Source organism: Martes martes (assembly GCF_963455335.1).
Source record: "Martes martes genome assembly, chromosome: 2".
NCBI classification, from domain to species: domain Eukaryota; kingdom Metazoa; phylum Chordata; class Mammalia; order Carnivora; family Mustelidae; genus Martes; species Martes martes.
The window spans coordinates 182,901,703-182,910,418 of record NC_137889.1 but is presented as its reverse complement, the minus strand read 5'-3'; positions in this window follow the sequence as shown (position 1 = coordinate 182,910,418).

The following is an 8,716-nucleotide window of genomic DNA, read 5'->3' as shown; positions in this document are numbered from 1 at the left end:
GAAGGTACTGAATGCCACTAAAGTGTACCTTTCAAAAATGGTTAAGGTAGTAAATTTCATATTATTTACATTTGCCGTAGTAAAAATTTTTGGTAAAGAGCTGAATGAAAAGTCTTGAAATGAAAATGTGCAATAAAAGAAATAAAAAATATCAGTGGATAGGTTTAACAGGTCAGTATGGAAATATGGAAAGATACAAAAATTAATAAATAAGGAAAAATCTGGCATTTCAAGTCGGATTTCAGTTGTAGAGGTGAATTTTCCAGCAGTTTTAAAAGATACCATTCTAAAAAAAAAAAAAAAAAAAAAAAAGATACCATTCTATAATTTCTAAAAGCCCAGTGAATCCACACAGGATAAATGAAAGAAGTACATGAAAGGAAGGAAAAATTCTTCTCTATCCTCAAAATCTTCCAGCTGGACTAAATTAAATTTACATGAGATATAGTAACAAGAGAAAAAAACCAAAGTTTTATTATTTGCACATGGAGACCCAATGATGATACTGAGATTTAAAGAAGTGATGAAGGCAGATAGTTTTTATACTTTCTAGATAGAGACAGTAAATCTGTGAGGCATTGACAAAACTTTGGGAACTTCAGTTAGTAAGGAATTCTAAAGAGAATTTGGGCTATGGTAGTAAAATAGTAAAAAGGAACAAGGGTTATTAATACAGGCTTCTGGGCTCTAAATTTCCCATCTTTGGTGATAAGGATGTCTCTTTACCTCCTGTTGCAGGGAGGGTACTTTTCACATGGAAGATTTATTTCCTGCTTTCAGGGGGACAGAAGAGAGTCTTGAGTGTCCTTGCATAAGTCTGTCTCTTAACTAACTTTAATTTAAAATAACCAGTGTGCCAAAGTGGCCCATCTTGAGGCAGCCTGCCCTTGGGACTTAATACACAATTAAATACATCATGCAACTCTGCAGAGAACTACAAAGAAAATGTCAAATGCAGGCAAACAAAGAAAAGACAGATTATCTTCAAAAGTATAAGAGATCGACAACTGATTTTTCAACAGTGGATCTAAAAAGTAGTGAACAATGTGTAGGAAGAAAAAAAAACTATACTCAGAAAAATTATTTTTTAGGCTTCCAGATTTGTTGGACTCTATTCTGTTTTATTGTTTTTTATTGAAGTATAATAAATCTACAGTGTTATATTAGCTTCTGGTGTGCAATATGATTCAGCAGTTCTGTATGTTTTTTCATTGTTCATCAAGATAAGTGTACTCTTAATCCCCTTTAACTTTTTCACCCATCCCCTCACCTCCCACCCCTCTGGCAACCACGTTTGTTCTCTGTATTTAAGAGTCTGGGTTGTTTTTGTTGTGTTTTGTTTTTGTCTCTTTTCTTTTTTCATTTGTTTTGTTTCTTAAATTCCACATATAAATGAAATAATATGGTATTTGTCCCTCTGATTGACTTATTTCACTTAGCAGTATAGCCTCTAGGTCTATCCATGTTGTTGCAAATGGCAGGATCTCATTATATTTTATGGCTGAGCAAAGAAAAATTATTTTCATAAAGAGAGCAAAATAAAAACATGCTGAAGGTATTTGAGAGAATAATGCCCTAGCAAGTCATGACTAAGGGGAATTCTCAAGGTTGAGAGTGAGAGTATTTCTACATGGATGGTCTGAAATTCAACAAGGAATGGAAGAAAAAGGTGGTAAATAATGTGAGTAAATCTAAGGAAATGTTGGCTAACTCTAACAGCAATATTAATGATGATAATGTATTGTTAAGAAAAAAAATATGGAAATAGAATGAGTTACATAAGGGTAACTTGTGGCCCCTCTCCCAAAATTCATGTTGAAATATCCCCAGTGTGATGGCATTTGGAGGTGGAGTCTTTGGAAGGTAATCAGGTCATGAGGGTGGGAATTACTCGTGAATGGGATTACTGTCCACAAAAAGAAGAGGCCAGAGAGCCAGCTTGCTGTCCTTCAGCCATGAAATGCTGCAAGGAGAAGGCAGCCATCTGCAACTCAGAAGAGGGCTTTCACCAGGACCCAACCGTGCTAGCATCCTGATCTCTGATTTACAGCCTTTAGAACTGTGAAAAATAAATTTCTGTTGTTTATCAGCCACAGTCAACAGTAATTTGTTACAGCAGCTTGAACTAAGACAGTAACATGTAAGTTGGAAAAGGGGTACATGGAGTTGATGTATTAGAAACATAAAACAGAAAGGACCAACAGAGAAGCACAAAATAAAATGGTAGACCTAAACCTAATATATCCGTATTTACCTAGAATGTAAATGGACTCTACGCTCTAGTTAGACTTTTAGATTGGATTAAGAACAAACAAAAACCCCTAGCTATATGCTATTTATATGTCTAAAAGATGTAGATACAGTTGAACATAAATGGATGGATAAGCCACAAAAGGGAAAAGGAAGTTCCGCTTTTGAGTTATACGTAACTGTGAGCTTTGAGGAACACTCACTATCCACACAAAAATCCACAACAAATACAGTCTGCAAAAAAACTTGTATGTAAACGAAGAGTTGTTGGAGGGGAGGTTGGGGGGGAGATGGGCATTAAGGGCATGTGATGTGATGAGCACTGGGTGTTATATGCAGCTGATGATTAACTGAACTCTACATCTGAAATTAATGATGTACGGTATGTTGGCTAATTGAATTAAAAAAAAAAACACCCCACAAAGCTTGTATGTAGTCTTGCTGCTCTCATAGAAGTCTCTGGGAGCTGCTCCACTCCAAACAGACAAATGAGGGTTGAGCCCTGAGTGGGAGGTAAGACTATGTTGTGGGTGGGAATATCCAGGATCCAGGGTAAGGGGTCACCAGGGTTTGATCAACAGAGGCAGGATTCAGGACTGGAACAGCAAAGAGCTGAGAGGTGGAGAGAAACTGAAGATGTGTAGGCAGCAAGGAAATGTTCCCTGAGGCCTGAAGACCAAAGCAACACATTGACTTTTGGAACAATCAAGGTTACAGGAGAAACTTTCTCCATTATCAAAAGTCCTCTAGGGAGGTGTAAGAGGTTTAGTGAGTGAGAAACAGTACTCCTGGTTAACAATGAAGCAAAACCTTTTTGAAGAAAATTTGCAGTATAGCCAGAAAACACCCATATCTCAAAAGAAATATGATCTCACATTTTAGAAGAAATATGATCTCAAAATAATCACACAAGACTACTACAAATGCTGAACAGAGGCAAGAAATAACAGATACAGATTCCTAAGGATTGTAATTGCCCAATACAAAATCCCTGTCGTGAAGTGTTCAAAGAAATAGAAAGTGAGATTACAAAGATGAGTTTATATGGGAAACTATTAAGAATGAACAAACAGCCCAAGTATCTTTCAATAGATGAATGGATAAAGAAGATGTGATACATGCACGCGGGCATGCACACACACATGCGTGCACACACACACAGGAATATTACTCAGCCATAAAAAAGAATGAAATCTTGCCATTTGCAGCAACACGGATGGCTCTAAAGAGTATAATGCTAAGTGAAATAAGTCCAAGAAAGACAAATAGATTATTTCACTCATATGTGGAAGTTAGAAACAAAAAAGACAAATCAAAAACCAGACTTTAACTATAGAGAACAAACTGGTAGTTACTGACGGGGAGGCGAATGGGGAGATGGATGAAATCGGAGATGGAAAAAGAATACACTTATCATGGGGCACCTGGGTGGCTCTGTCAGTTAAGCATCTGCCTTTGGCTCAGGTCATGGTATTTAGCCCCACGTCTGACTCTGCTCAGCGAGGAGCCTGCTTTTCCCTCTGCCTCTCCCCCTGCTTTTGCTCTCTCTGTCAAATAAATAAAATCTTTTTTTTTTAAGTATACTTATCATGATGAGCAGTGTGAGTAGTATATAGAATTGCTGAATCACTGTATTGTATACCTGAAATTAATGTAGCACTGTATAGTAACTATAATGAATTAAAATTTTAAATGAATGAATGAACAGAAAAATGAAATACTTTGATTAAAATACAAAAAAAAAGAACGAATAGGTAAAGGAATGTAAGGGAGCTTGTAGAAATAGAAACTAGTGGTAAAAAGCTGAATGGACCTCTAATTTCTTTGCTGAATACTAAAGTTTCTAAGTTTTGCTATTATGAATACTGCTGTGGTAAATAGGGGAACAGGAATTTTTTTTTTACATCTCTGATTATTTTTTTTTTATTTTTTTTTAAAGATTTTATTTATTTATTTGACAGACAGATCACAAGTAGGCAGAGAGGCAGGCAGAGAGAGAAGGGAGGACGCAGGCTCCCTGCTGAGCAGAGAGCCCGATGCGGGGCTCGATCCCAGGACGCTGGGATCCTGACCTGAGCCGAAGGCAGCGGCTCTAACCCACTGAGCCACCCAGGCGCCCCTCTGATTATTTTTTAATAAAGATTTCTAGAAGTTTAAAAAAAAGAAACTTAAGACAAAAGCCCCTGCATGAATAAGCATATTAGTTATCTATTATGGTGTGATGAAATAGCCCCAAATCTAGCAGCTTAATACAACAAATATTTATTATCTGAAAGTTTCTGCGGGTCAGAAGTTTGTGAGTGGCTTAGCCAGGTGGCTTTGGCTCGAAATACCTAATAAGCATTTATCATTAACACATCAGTTGGGGCTGCGGAATCTGCTTCCAGCATGGCTCACTCACATGACTGCTGGCAGGAGGCCTCAGTTTCCCACCATTTGAACTTTTCAATAGGGCTGTTTTATGGAATGAATTGTGTCTCCCCAAAATTCATATGTTGAGACCCTAACCCCAAATGTGACTATATTTGGAAATAGCATGTTTAAAAAGGTAGTTAAGGTTAAATGGAGTCATAAAGGTAAGTTTCTAATCCAAAAGGACTGGTGTCCTTCTAAGATGAGTAAAGGACACGAGAGCGTTCTCTCCCCGCCAACTCCCCAGTCTTTCTCTGTGCACAGAGGAAAGTTCATGTGTTAATACAGCAAGAAGGTGGCCACCAACAAGCCAGGTGTCTCACTAGAAACTAACCCTGCCTGGTACCTTGATCTGGGACCTGCAGTCTCCAGAAATATGAGAAAATAAAATTCTATTTAAGCCACCCAGTCTTATATTCTGCTGTGGCAGCACAAGCAGACTAACACGGGCTGCTTGAGCATCTTTGCAGCATGGCAGCTGGTTTTCCCCAGAGCAAGAGAGGAAAGAGAGTGAGAGAAAAAAGTGGCAGCAATGCCTTTTCTGACTTAGTCTCAGAAATCACGAGGTATCACTTGCATCATGTTTTCAGTTTATTAGAATTGAGACACTGGGTCTAGCCTACTCAGTGGGAGTGGGATGAAACTTCACTTCTCCAAAAAGGAGTGTGAATTTGTGGATTTTTAAAAAAAATTTATTTGACAGACAGAGATCACAAGTAGGCAGAGAGAGAGGAGGAAGCAGGCTCCCCGCTGAGCGGAGAGCCCGATTCGGGGCTCGATCCCAGGACCCTGGGATCATGACCCAAGCCGAAGGCAGAGGCTTCAACCCACTGAGCCACCCAGGCACCCCGAATTTGTGGATTATTTTAAAACCATCATAATAGGTTTATAAAGGTTAGATATTGTTGAGTACCTGAGGCCATTGTACAATCATTGTCACAGGGAGATAGAAAATGATTGAGTTGTTGGAGGGTAAAGTACTGAGCTACTAGAGTGGTGGGAGAATTGTGGGGAAGTCTCAGAAAGGAAAGTAATGTAGAAAGGATCCTTAAATTCTATGTATAAAATCCATCCAACTCTTGGTCAGCTAAACTCTATATGTACATAGGATACTCTGAGCAGCCTATAAAACGTCACCACTGGAAGGTGAAAGAACCGAACAGATCTGAGGTTCCAGCTGCTGACCATTTCAGTTGAAATAGTTTGGTGTTTGAGCCCAGCCAAGTTAATTGCCTGAAAGTATAAAAATCAGCACATTTACGAGGAACAGCACAACAGAATCATGAATCTCTGTCATCCTCAATGTCTAGTATACAAAATCATTAGACAAGCAAAAAGAAGAGAAGATGAAAATATGATCTATATTAAAAAGCGAAGCAATCAATAGAAACATCCTAAGCTTATCCAGATATTGAGGTTAACAAAGAATTTAAAACAGCTATCGTAAATATCTTTAAGGAATTAAAGGAAAATGAATTAACAGATGGAGAAGATTAGCAGAGAAATAGAAAGAGTAATAAAATACTCAAGTGGAAGTTTTAGAACGGAGATTAACAAGTGAAATTAAAAATTCATTGAACAGTCTTCACAGCAAACCTGAGTCAACAGAAGAGTAGGTGACCTTGAAGATGCATCAGTAGAAAGTGTCCCCATTTGAAGTATAGAGAAAAAAGTATTCAAGAAAAGTGAATAGAGATTTAATGAATGGAGGAGACAGTATTAAATGGGTTAACATACATGGACCTGGAGTCCTAGAAAATGAAGAAAGATAGAGGGCTAAAAAAATTGAAAGAAATAATGGAAAAAATTGTTTAAATTTTAAGAGAAGACAAACTTAAATTGGATTACTATTAGAAATAAAGAGGAAGATTCCATAATGATAGAAGGAGAAATTCATCTAGAAGATCCTGCAAATATAGTTGTGTATTTGCCTAATAATTAGGCTTCTAAAATATAAAGCAAATCCAGAGTCATAATTTGAGATTTTAACACCTCTCCTCCTAGTAATTGATAGAACAACTAAATATAAAAATTGCTAACAAAAGAGAAAATTTGAACAAATCTGTCAATCATCTTTTGATTTTTAGAGAAATATACCCATCAGCGGCAGAATACACACTTTTTCCAAGCATTCACAAAGACACATAATAAACTAGGTTATAAAACAAGTCAATACATTTCAAAAAAAATCAAAATCTTAACAAGTATGTTCTCTAACCAAAGAGAATTAAATTATATATTATTCATAAGATATCTAGGAAAGTTCAAATCATTTGAAAATTAAGCAATATCCTTCCAGATAATTAAAATGTCAGTAAAAAATTACAAAAGAGAAATATTTTTAATTGAATGATAAAGTTACAGCATACCAAAATTTGTAAGGTGCAGCTAAAGAATTTGTAAAAGGGAAATATATAGCTATAAATGTTTTTATTAGAAAAGAAATGTTCATAGTCAGTGATCTAAGCTTCCACCTTAAAGTAGGAAAAAAAAAAAAAGATGAGCAACATACATTAGAGAGAACCCTTGGATAAAACATTTGTATCACCTGTCACGAGTTCCCCTTTTACATTGCTAGTATTGTTTTTTTGTGCCTTTTCACTTTTTCTTTTTTGATCACTCTTGGTTAAATGTTTATCAATTTCTTTAATCTTCTCTAAGAATCAGTATTTCTCATTGTTAATACTATTTTATATTCACTTTTCGTTGCATCATTTTCTACTTTCAGTCTTTTTATCTTCATTTTGATTTTTTTTTTTTTGCCATTTATCTTGATTTTCTGAAAATTTCCAACTTCCTTGGTTGGATTCTTAATATTTAAACCTTTTTTATTTTATATAAATATCAAATTATGGGTATGAAATTTCTTTTATGAACTGCTTTAGTTGCATATGTAGTTGCATTACTGTTATCATTCAGTTCCTAATGCTTTTTAATTCCTGTTGTGATTTTTCTCTGACCTATGAGTTATTTAGAAAGTGTTTTCTTAAATTCAAAATACATGATGATCTCCTAGTTATCATTTTTGTAATGATTTCTGTCTCTGGTCACTGTGCTCAAATCTGTGAGCCTTTATTCAATTTCTCAGCATCTTGGTCTCTTGCAGAACTGGTAGTGGATCCAAGGGGAATAGCCCCAAACATAGAATTCCTCTCTGGGTCTCTTTCTCATCTAAGATCTTCTCCTGAGAATTCTCTTCACTGCCTTGTTGATTCTCCAGTGCTTCGGCATTTTACTAGATGTTCTCAGCAAAAGGTTTGATTCAAATTATGTAGTCTATCATTACCAAGTGCAGAACGTCTACTGATACTGACTTTTTATTGTAAGACATATAGAAAGAAAAGGGATTGGAAGATCTCATGGATAGAGAGACCAGTAAAAGACAAATAGTGGCTAGAAAAACAAAACTTTGGCCAAAGAATAGAATGGAGAGGAGATATAAGGTGATGCTTATATTTGTAATTGTTGCATGACAAAGCACCACAGTCTTGGTGGCTGGGCTCAGCCAAAGCTGGGGGTCTCATTTAAAGGTACAACCAGAGGAAGGATCCACTTCTAAGTTCGTTTACATGATATTTGGCAGAATTTAGTTCCTTTGGGGCTATTTGACTAAGGACCTCTATTTCTACCATTGTGTGTTATGCATAGTCATAGGTGTTCTCCATAGAGCACCTCACAGTATGGCAACTTGCTTTATCAAAGCCAGTCGGTGAAGAGGGTGCTGGCAAGATGGAGTTATAATGTTAGGGAGTATAAGCACAGAAATAACATTTCTTCATCTTTGCCATGTTCTTTTGGTGAGAAGTATGTCACAGTCACCCATAATCAAGGAGAGGGGGCTGTGGAAGGATTTGAATACCAGAATGTGGAGATCATTCAGGGTCATCAAATACTTTGCCACAGTATTCCTTCATGTATAAAAACTTTTCTTTTCCTCTGGAAATACCAGAGAAAATGGACAGCAGACTAGAAGGATAAGAGTTAATGTATTACAACTTCTGGAAAAGAAGCAAATAAAATATCAAAGTCTAATTTACAAGGAAAACAAGGTTAA